The following is a 12,564-nucleotide window of genomic DNA, read 5'->3' on the forward strand; positions in this document are numbered from 1 at the left end:
GTGGCCATATGGGGTGCACCAACATCTCCCCAAGAGGAGAAGGGACTAGGATTTCCTCCAAGGGGAATTCCTTGGTTGGTGGATTCCATTTTCTCAACCCAAGATCAACGCAGGAAAGGGGTAATGAATATTCCGTTTAAAATAAATTTTAGACGCTTTTGACACAACTTGTTTTTTCAGTTTTTAAGAGTCGAGAAAAAAAAAAAAGATGACTCTAGTCGCCTTCGATTTTTAATGAGCCTGAAGTGACAAGTGCTCAGATGGACCTTTTCCGTTAAGGAGTCTGAAAAGGAATGAAAGGGACTGCTCGGGAAATCTAGGTAGAGGGAGTGCCAAACCAATCACAAAACTACAGAATACTTTTTACGGTACGGCAGTCAATCTTCCCGAATGTTGTGTTTAGTGCATTGTGATCGATAGGGCGGCAGACACGGCTTCCTATGGATAAAGGATTTAAGCCTATAGGGGTCTCCCAAAATATACTCGACGGTACGTGGGAGCACAAGTCTGTACTGGCACTTATCGTCTCAAAGTGGAGGAATCACCCAACCATCAGTGAGAACAACAGTTACCAGGCTTTATGACGCCAGAATACATCTCTAGCCTAGACTTCTAAATGTTGTGCTTTAAGTTCCAAAGCGTTGTTAGATTCATTGATTTTATTTTAAGTTGATCTTGTTTATGAAGTTTGCCTTTCGGGTTCACCACGAGATGTAGATGTAATTCCTAAAATGCAATCTAAGATGATAAACAAACTTTTTATCTCTTTTATGCAATGAAAATCCTAGCTACTAGGGAAAAGAAAGACAGAATCCTTTCACAAAGAGCAAAGAGCACACTGTAAATGCACTTTCCTAAATCAAGCCAAAGAGACTGTCTATATGCAAATGCACATGCATGTATTTGTTTTTCGACTTTCTTAGTATATGGATGCTAAAAAGAAAGTTGATGCACAAATCTGAATTTCTTTTCAAGCGACAAATATAAACAAGTTTCTTTTCGAAATAAAAAATGGAGACGATTACGACACTTTACGATTTTGAAATGAATACTCGTTCTTGACACTAGAAAATTACAAATTCAGACCAAAAACAACAGTAACATGATAATCGACTATCAACAGCAATCAAACTCTTTCCTAGGACTGAAATCGATACTTGCGACAGTTTCAAATCAAAGGACGACAGTACGATTATGCTACTTTTGCAAAGGAGAACTGTAAACGACTCAACAAACACACAAAAACATCTACAATTATTTTATACAAAGGAGGTGGAATAACAGTAAGGAAAAGGAGTTTCAAACAGACATATACTGATCACAGGCAGCAAAATTCAGGAATATAATGTTGGAAATAATACTGAGAGGGGGGTGAATCAGTATTATCTAATTCTTTTTCAATATATTTATACTTTGAATTATTGTATGTCAGTACCATAAAATAATGAGCATGAACAAGAAAAACAGATAGTCACACCAAAGAACACCAGATATAAGGTGGAAACCCAATGTGGGTGAAAACCACCTGCTGCAATATGTCTCTATCTTCTTTCAATTAGAAACTCCTTTTACAATGATTTTGTACTGGTGCAGTCCTTTACCAGTACGCAGGCTGCATCCTGCAGAGAGCTACAACTCTCTCTCCCGGAAGGGAGTTACAACCCCCTACTTCTTTTCTTTCAGGGACCACTTTTCATAAATTTTCAGACTGGATCCATGAACATCAATCAATCATCAAGTATATCTGCATCAAACAATCTCCTTTTCCCAATTATCACTAAATCAAGTAAACACTTCTCTAATAGTTGTACCCAGAACACAGTGACAGTAACCACACACCAAATTCTGAACCCAGAATACTGTAGCAAGAGGCAGCTAGATCATAATTTAAAGATATACGCTACTTCAACAACCTGAAACCTGCGTGCAGATCTATAAAGAATAATTCCTTCTTTCAAATATTCAGACACTAATTAACCCAGATTGTCAGATTTATAGATCAAGCATGTGCCTCATATAACAGATCAAAATCATACAAAGATACTATTGTTCAAGCATAAAGATTATGACCCATCAATAGAACTTATCCTTCTTTATGCGCTAAGGTTCCTCCTTCATTCAGATCCAGATCTGCACCATAACCCAGTCACAAAATATTTCAGATTTAGCACTTATTAGATATCTAATTCATTCAATGATACTTTGCCAAATGATCTCCTTCCTCTTTTATAGTCTTAGGCCTTTCACAATACCATGGTCCAAAACCATAATAACACAATACCACGGACCCAATACTTGGGATCAACACTTTTGGATGCAATACCACGGGCCAAAACCATAGGATCAAAAACTGTCGGACTAATACCATGAACCAATCATGAAAGTGCGTGAGATCAACACTTTTGGAAGCAATACCACGGACCAAAACCATAGGATCAAAAACTGTCGGACTAATACCATGAACCAACCATGAAAGTGCGTGAGATCAACACTTTTGGATGCAATACCACGGACCAAAACCATAGCATCAAAAACTGTCGGACTAATACCATGAGCCAACCATGAAAGTGCGTGAACTTTTCTCTTCATGAAAGGAACTTTTCTCTGCATGAAAGTGCGTGAACTTTTCTCTACATGAAATAAACTTTTCTCTGCATAAAAGTGCGTGAACTTTTCTCTAAACTTTTCTCTGCATAAAAGTGCGTGAACTTTTCTCTACATGAAATAAACTTTTCTCTGCATAAAAGTGCGTGAACTTTTCTCTACATGAAATAAACTTTTCTCTGCATAAAAGTGCGTGAACTTTTCTCTAAACTTTTCTCTGCATAAAAGTGTGTGAACTTTTCTCTGCATGAAATAAACTTTTCTCTGCATAAAAGTGCATGAACTTTTCTCTACATGAAAGAAACTTTTATCTTCATGAAAGTGCATGAACTTTGCTGCACTATAATTTATCATCTGAGATGAGTGGGTTGCCATCAAGTACAACATATGTATCATAATGCCAACAATCTCCCCCTTTGGACTTGATGGCAACAACAACCAATCACTCTCCCCCTTTGACATCAAGGGCAAAGGGAAAACCAAGATAATCTCCTTCCTAGAGTATCTGCTAACATCTCTGAAAGAGCTCCCCCTTTGTATATGCCAAGGTGTACCACTCTGTCCATGCTTCCTCTGAGTACATGCTGAAGTCTCTGCTCTACTGAAGTGTGTTGTTCATGCTCCCCCTGACTATAAGAAATGTCAATAACTGATAGCAGCAGCATCTGACAATCACCATAAATGACCATGAAAGAGATAGAGACATATTGCAGTAATATTCCTTCTGTCTTTCCTCCATAATGCCAACAATGCATTATATGCTCCCCCTGAACTTGTGCCATTCGATCTTTGACCAATCCGCAACTCAGAAAATGTACGCATATACCCGAGATGAACCTTGCGTACAACCAACAATCAGAAGAGAGTCAACAACAAGATGATGCATCAACAACCCCCATCTTTTGCCTGAGGTATTCAAAGGTATCCCTAGGCAATGGTTTGGTGAGTATATCAGCAACTTGTTCCTTAGAAGGAACATACTCCAACTTGACCTTTTGTTCAAGCACTTGTTCTCGGAGAAAGTGATATTTGATTGGTATGTGCTTGGTCTTTGAATGCATGACTGGGTTCTTTGAAATGCTGATTACACTTGTATTATCACATAAGATGGAGATAGGTGGTGTACAAGTGATTTGAAAATCTTGCAAGGTCTGCATCATCCAAAGGAGTTGAGTGCAGCAAGATGCAACAGCCACATACAGGGAAAATTTTAAGAACCCCCCCTAAATTTATAAATATAATAAATGGGTGAATCTCCATGGTATATAGGAAAAATGGAAGGCGATTTTATCAATAATATAATATGTATATATAATTTTTTGGCGAATCTCTCAGCGAATATTTTACTCAATTATAAAATGTTGTAATATCTTGGCGAGTCTTTCACTAAATAATAAAACTTTGTAAAGTCCTAGTGAATCTTAGCATAGGCTACAAGCTGGTTTAATTCCCCCATTTAAATAGGCTACATTCGAGGTGAATACCATGGGTCAATACCATGTGCCATTTTGGTGAATACCATGGGTCAATACCATGTGCCATTTTTATTTTTATTAATTCTAATATTAGGGTTAATAATGGTTTTTTGCATGGTATTAATAACAATCCAGTCCATGGTATTTGTCCCATAGTATTTTGGCCATAGGTTTCACCTAAATATAACCCATTTTTTGAGTGTTCTTAAATATAAGGTGACTTATGGAGTAAATATAAAAAAATGTTTTATTTGTTTACTATACCTCTTGTTTATTTATATTTTTATTAATTTACCATACATCTTTTACAAATATGGTATTTGGCCCATAGGATTCACTTAAATAAAACCTCTTTCTTGAGCCTTCATAAATAGAACGAGGGTTATGGACTAAATATAAAAAGAGGTTTTATTTATTTACGATACATCTAGTTTATTTATATTTTTATTTATTTACCATACCTTTTGAGTAAGTATAAAAAGACGTTTTATTTATTTACCATACCTCCACTTTACTTATATTTTTATTTGTTTACACATAAGGTGACTTATGGAGTAAATATAAAAAATGTTTTATTTATTTACCATACTTCTCATTTATTTATATTTTTATTAATTTACCATACCTCTTTTATAAATATGGTATTTGGCCCATAAGATTCACTTAAATAAAACCTATTCTTGAAAATGGGCGAATGGATTCGCTTAAATAAAACCTATTCTTGAAAATGGGCGAATGGAAGGTTGTAAGTCCTAATTTCAAGGGCTAAATTTACCTTTTTTACCCTCTCCCTTAAAATAAGGTGGGCTATTTGAGGTGATTTGTAAAAATGTACTATGATACAAAATATTCGCCCACTAAAAATTTAAAACCCCTTAATTTCGCCAAAGGGCGAACATTCACCCCTAAAATTATCCTTGGCCACATATTCTGCTTCAGCTGTAGACAAAGCAATTGAACTCTGTTTCTTGCTGAACCAAGATACTAATCGGGAACCCATAAAGAATGCACCACCACTTGTGCTCTTCCTGTCATCCACGCTTCCGGCCCAATCTGCATCTGTATAAGCATGAAGTGTGAGATCTGTATCTCTAGGATACCATAAGCCATAGCTTTGAGTCCCTTGAAGATATTTGAAGATTCTCTTCACTGCCTGAAGATGAGTTTCCTTTGGATTTGCCTGAAATCTTCCAACTATTCCCACTGCATGCATGATGTCTGGTCGGGTACCTGTCAAATAAAGTAGACTTCCAATCATAGATCTGTAAGTTGGTTGATGCACTGCTGCTGATTCATCATTTGCACGGAGGTTACATCCTGTGACCATGGGTGTACATACTGGTAATGCTTCTTCCATACCATATTTCTTCAAAATATGCTTGAGATACTTGGTTTGAGACAAGAAGATTCCTCCTTCATTTTGTTGGATTTGCAAACCAAGAAAATATGTCAATTCTCCAAGCAAGGACATTTCGAATTCTTTCTGCATCACTAAGGCAAAGCTTTGACTCATAGATTCTTCATTGCTGCCAAAGATAATGTCATCTACATACACAACAAGTATTAGCAATTTGTCATTTTCAATTTTTATATAAAGATTGCTATCTGCTGATCCTTTTGAAAAACCTTGTTGATGAAGATATTTGTCCAAACGATAGTACCAAGCCCTTGGAGCTTGTTTAAGACCATAAAGAGCCTTTTTCAATCTACATACAAGATTTGGATCATTTCCAAGAATGAAACCATCTGGCTGCTCAATGTATACTTCTTCTTCTAAGTCTCCATTCAGAAAGGCTGATTTCACGTCTATTTGAAATACTTTGAACTTTTGAAAGCTTGAGAGAGAAAGGAACATTCGGATGGCGTCAAGTCTTGCAACAGGAGCAAAAGTTTCTTCAAAATATATTCCTTCTTGCTGCGCATACCCTTTACAAACAAGTCTGGCCTTGTTTCTAATTACTTCCCCATTTTGATTCAACTTATTTTTGAAGACCCATTTTGTCCCTATAACATTCTTATCCTTTGGTCTAGGAACCAACTCCCAAGTGTTTTTCTTTTCGATCTGCCCAAGTTCTTCATCCATTGCTTTGACCCAACATTCATCTTTGCATGCCTCTTTTACATTTTGTGGTTCAGTGGATGAGAGTAATGCCAAATAGCTTGAAGCTTCTGCAATTGTTCTTCTTGTTTGTACACCTGCTTCTTTTTTCCCCAAAATCTGAGATTCTGGATGATTCTTCTGAACGTACCTGGATGGAGTCTTCTCTTCTACCCTTATCTGTTCCTCTGGTGCTTCTTGAGGTTCTTCTTCTTCATCATTCTGTCTTTGAGAGTAGTCTTCATCTTCTTCGATATTTTCATGATTTACTTGCCTAGGAATGTATCCTTTTTCATCAACCACTGCATCAATGTTGTCAAGAATTCTTCCAAGTCTTTTATTGTAGCACTTATATGCTTTGTTGTGTGGAGAATAACCAAGAAGAATGCCTTCATCTGCTCTAGGTTCAAGTTTGCCAAGTTGCTCATCAGTATTCTTAATATAGCATTTGCTCCCAAAGATTTTGAAGTGTTTTACCGAAGGAGTCTCACCATACCAGAGTTCATGAGGAGTTTGAGTGTTGTTCACTCGGACATTTGTTTTATTGAGAATAACAACCGCAGCATATGCAGCTTCACCCCAGAAAGTTGCGGGAGTTCCGGACTCATCAAGCATAGCACGGGCCATTTCTTGTACTGTTCTGTTCATCCCTTCCACCACTCCATTTTGCTGACGAGTTCTAGCTGTAGAGAATTCCCTTCTTATCCCATGTTCTTCACAGAAATCGAAAAATTCATTTGAGGTAAACTCCCCACATCTGTTGGACCTGAGGCACTTAATTTTGTAACCTGATTCATTTTCAACCAAGGCTTTGAAGGATTTGAATTTTTCGAATGCTTCGTCTTTGTGCTTCAAAAGTCCTAACCAAACAAACATAGAGAAATCGTCAATGAATAATATCAAGTATTCTTCTCCTCGAGGTGACCTCGTCCTAAAAGGACCACATACATCTATATGGACTAGTTCAAGAGGCATGCTGGCTGATCCTTCCTTCTCCGGGAAGTTGGTTTTGGTTTGCTTACTAAACTGACATGACTTGCATATAGTGTTGTCTGGAATTTTGATATTTTGAAGACCACGAACTGCCTGATATTTGCATGCCTTCCTTATTTGTGAAAAGATTAGATGCCCCAACCTCCGGTGCCATAACCAATATTCATCATCCTTGCTCAAATAGCATTGTTGTTGTCCTTCTTCAAATATGTATAGATTATTTGGAGTTCTTCTACCTTTGATCACTGTTTTCCCTGTATCAAGATCACGAACGCTACATCCATTTGATCGAAATATTACCTCGGTTCCTTGATCGCACATCTGACTGACACTCAGAAGGTTATGATTCAAGCCATCAACATACAAAACATTTCCAGCTTTAACCTTTTCTTTTAACTGAGTTGTGCCTTTTCCTTTTATAGCTGCTGGAGTATCATTTCCAAAAGAAACTTTCTTTCCCTTTTCTAAAGTAGAATATGATTCAAGTTTTTCTTTATCACCTGTCATATGCTTCGAACATCCACTGTCGATGTACCATAGATTTTCATGTCCCTCTGCATAGAAGGCTATCCCACATCTTTCTGATTGTGGTTCCTTTATTCTCCATGTTCTGGTGCTTGAGGCTTGTTCCTTTGTATGCTGAAATCTGCTCCTGCATTCAGAATCTTCATGACCGAAGTTATTACAAATAGAACATTCAATTTCATTTTCGAGAGCCGAAAAGTTGTTATAGGTCCTTTTTGTAATCCCAGTCATACTTCTTTGTTTTTGAGCTTCTCTAGTCATGATTGTTTTATATGCAACACATTGAACTGCTTTGTGACCAAAGTTATGGCAAGAGAAACATTGGCCATTGAAGAAACTTCTGCGGTTATCAAATCTACCACCCAAATGATTGTAATTCTTATTGTCATCCATTCTTGAAGCAAATTGGGAAGATTTTACCTGTGGCTGCTTGTAGCTTTTGTTCACCCTTAAGACATATTGCCCCTGGTTTACCTGGTAGTCTCTGTTAGTTCTTGATGTAATTCGTCTCTGCTTTACCTGATGATCTCCATTGTGCTTTTGCTCATTCCTTCTTGCTGCATCAAGATAACTCTTTGAGGTGGATGTTTGAGATGTTTCTCCATTATACCCCAGACTTGTCTTGTTTAGCGGAGAACGTTGTACATTGATGATCTCATCCAGAGTTTCAGATCCTTTGACAAACTTAATATTAATAGTCTTTATTTTCTCAATTTCTTTTCTAAGGCCAACAATTTCACATTCTAACTTTTCAAGAAATTTTTCTTTTTCATCAATTTGAAATTGTAGAGTATCAATGATCACATTCTTTTCTTCTATACATGTCTTGAGTCTAGAAATCTCTTCATAAAAACTATCCACATCTATAGCATCCATGTAATCATCATCTTCAAAGGCCATTAAAAGTTTATAGTCATTACCTCGTTCATCTTCATCATTATTTGATAGACCATCATTGTCTTCATGAGTGTAGTAGCATTTCTTATTTGCATTCTGTTTCTTGTTCCATCTAATAGGTTCCTTTCCCTTGTCGATCTTATCCTTATGAGGACATTTGGAAGCATAGTGACCTACTCTTCCACAAGCAAAGCATTTGAAGGGTAACTTACCTCTGAACCGTCCAGCACCCCGTTGAAGATTTTTGACAAAATTTGATTCTTCTTCTTCTTCTGACCCATGTCCTGATTCATAGTACTCTCCTTTGCCTGAAGCCTTGAAGGCAGCTTCTTTCCTGTCAGATGGAACTCCTTTTCTCATTTCATAAGCAGTTAGAATTCCATGTAGTTGTGACATTTTAAGATGTTGTAGATTCTCCTTTTATTCTATAGCAGAAACTTTAGATTCAAACCTAAGTGACAAAGATCTTAGAACTTTTTCAACCACAACAGCCTCTTTTATTTCTTCACCCAAATTTTTCATACAATTAACAATCTCATCCACACGAAAAAAATAGTTAGCCACACTTTCATCATTATACATCTTGAGATTTTCATATTGAATCCTGAGGGTTTGAAGTTTTGCACATTTTACCTGATCATCTCCTTCATATCTCAAAACAATATTGTCCCATATTTCTTTTGCGGATTTATACTGCATAACTTTCACAAATTCTAATTGAGATAGACATCCTAGAAGAGTATTGACTGCCTTTGCATTTGTTTCATATTTCTTCTTCTCAGCTGGATCTGTAGGAGTAGCTGATGGAAAAGTATACCCTGTTTCTACGATGTCCCAGACTTCTGTACCCAAATATTGAAGATAGGCAGTAACTCTTAACTTCCAATACACGAAGTTTGTCCCATCAAAAATCGGTGGCCTTATTGATACTTCCCTCTCGTAGTTGCTCATGATGATAGATCTTCCTTCAAGCGATCAAGCTCCTTCAGAAGGACCTGCTCTGATACCAATTGTTGGAAATAATACTAAGAGGGGGGGTGAATCAGTATTATCTAATTCTTTTTCAATATATTTATACTTTGAATTATTGTATGTCAGTACCATAAAATAATGAGCATGAACAAGAAAAATAGATAGTCACACCAAAGAACACCAGATATAAGGTGGAAACCCAATGTGGGTGAAAACCACCTGCTGCAATATGTCTCTATCTTCTTTCAATTAGAAAATCCTTTTACAATGATTTTGTACTGGTGCAGTCCTTTACCAGTACGCAGGCTGCAACCTGCAGAGAGCTACAACTCTCTCTCCTGGAAGGGAGTTACAACCCCCTTCTTCTTTTCTTTCAGGGACCACTTTTCATAAATTTTTAGACTGGATCCATGAACATCAATCAATCATCAAGTATATTTGAATCAAACAATCTCCTTTTCCCAATTAGCATTGAATCAAGTAAACACTTCTCTAACAGATGTACCCAGAACACAGTGACAGTAACCACACACCAAATTCTGAACCCAAAATACTGCAGCAAGAGGCAGCTAGATCATAATTTAAAGATATACACTACTTCAACAACCTGAAACCTGCGTGCAGATCTATAAAGAATAATTCCTTCTTTCAAATATTCAGACACTAATTAACCCAGATTGTCAGATTTATAGATCAAGCATGCGCCTCATATAACAGATCAAAATCATACAAATATACTATTATTCAAGCATAAAGATTATGACCCATCAATAGAACTTATCCTTCTTTATGAGCTAAGGTTCCTCCTTCATTCAGATCTAGATCTGCACCATAACCCAATCACAAAATATTTCAGATCTAGCACTTATTAGATATTCAATTCATTCAATGATACTTTGCCAAATGATCTCCTTCCTCTTTTATAGTATTAGGCCTTTCAAAATACCACGGTCCAAAAGCATAATAACATAATACCACGGACCCAATACCTGGGATCAACACTTTTGGATGCAATACCACGGGCCAAAACCATAGGATCAAAAACTGTCGGACTAATACCATGAACCAATCATGAAAATGCGTGAGATCAACACTTTTGGAAGCAATACCACGGACCAAAACCATAGGATCAAAAATTGTCGGACTAATACCATGAACCAACCATGAAAGTGCGTGAGATCAACACTTTTGGATGCAATACCACGGACCAAAACCATAGCATCAAAAACTGTCAGACTAATACCATGAGCCAACCATGAAAGTGCGTGAACGTTTCTCTTCATGAAAGGAGCTTTTCTCTGCATGAAAGTGCGTGAACTTTTCTCTACATGAAATAAACTTTTCTCTGCATAAAAGTGCGTGAAATTTTCTCTAAACTTTTCTCTGCATAAAAGTGCGTGAACTTTTCTCTAAACTTTTCTCTGCATAAAAGTGCATGAACTTTTCTCTACATGAAATAAACTTTTCTCTGCATAAAATTGCGTGAACTTTTCTCTACATGAAAGAAACTTTTATCTTCATAAAAGTGCGTGAACTTTGCTGCACTATAATTTATCATCTGAGATGAGTGGGTTGCCATCAAGTACAATATATGTATCATAATGCCAACATAGAACTGGAAAGAATGATCCACAGAAACCACAACTACAAAGAGCTGGTCTGATCAGCGCACCTGTAACACAGAGAATCTGAAATGCAACGCAGGTTGTCCACTCGGGAAGTGCGCTGAAATTCAGAATCTCTGAACAGTACCTGCGCTGGGCCAGAAACGAGACTCTGTCTGGTCTCCGGGTCACAGTTTGCAGTTCAGTTCTTGGTTTTTGGCTGAGTAAAAAGCAATCAGTAATGCAACAATCAGGGGTAGATCTAAGGAGGATCTAAGAGCTATCACAAGGGCAATCAGATAGTTTATAAATCAGTTGTTTAAATCATAAACAGATCTAGTAGATGGATTGAAGTAGCAGTTGTCTACTTTGCATTTGTTATGGCAAATGCAGTTCGAATGCTACTTGTAAGTTTATGAAATAGACAACAAAGAATGATAAACAAACAAACTAATTATCTCCCCAGTGGAGTCGCCATTTTGTTACAGGGAAAAGTGTCTATATAGAACTTCTCTATCCCACTAAGGTGTGACAACTGCCTTAGAAACAAACAGAGAAAAGCTACTTATGTTTTTCCTTTATGAATTATAAATAGAGAGGAATAGAAAGACCAACCTCTGTCTTGCGCTAATCCTTCGATTCGATCCCTCTCTTTTTTGAAAGTCCCCAGCTACTTGCTCCCTTACACGCCCAGCTTCACAAAGTACCTGTAAGATCACAGAAGCATAGCACTACACAAAGACATGGATCTATAATCATAAACAATCTAGGATCAGATGTAAATTGACCATACAAATGTAACAAGCATCAATGATACAAAAGCATGGAGGAAAACTCAAATAGCTTTTATTGATAAAACAAGAAAAGATCCAGGAGGAGTTACAACCTGTTGTTCTGACCCAACATCAACCTCCCAACAAAGAAGCCCCTCTTCACCTCAAATAAAGCTTAGATCACCCAACAATCTGATGTTTGTCTCTAGAAACCAACAGCAATTCCTTACAATATGCAAATTCCAACCTCTGGATCTCTGGGATGAGGGATCCATATATAGATATCTGTAAGGTGGATGAGTCAGCTTGTGATTTGATTAGTGTCTTCTCTCTGATAGTTCTTGCTTCCACTTGGAGACTGAGGGCCTGTTACTCATCCTTTGGTCAAATTTAGTGAGGCAAGTGTCACAGGAGAAGATTCTGGAAGCTTCCATTGCCTCTCCACCTCGCAGAATGACACTGCCATTTGTCATTTCTCGCCCATCGCACCCCACAGAAGGGACTTTTGAAATGCAACACACCCTCCTAGTGTATTTGAGTGAGATGCAACGCACCTAGCTAGTGGAGCAGCTGCAATGATCCTGTTTTGACCAATTCTGAGTAGTTTCTCATGGAGAACTTCT

Source organism: Pinus tabuliformis, chromosome 5_2 (genome assembly GCF_031772625.1).
Source record: "Pinus tabuliformis cultivar Carrire ecotype Pingquan chromosome 5_2, CPIR1, whole genome shotgun sequence".
In the NCBI taxonomy this organism is placed as follows: domain Eukaryota; kingdom Viridiplantae; phylum Streptophyta; class Pinopsida; order Pinales; family Pinaceae; genus Pinus; species Pinus tabuliformis.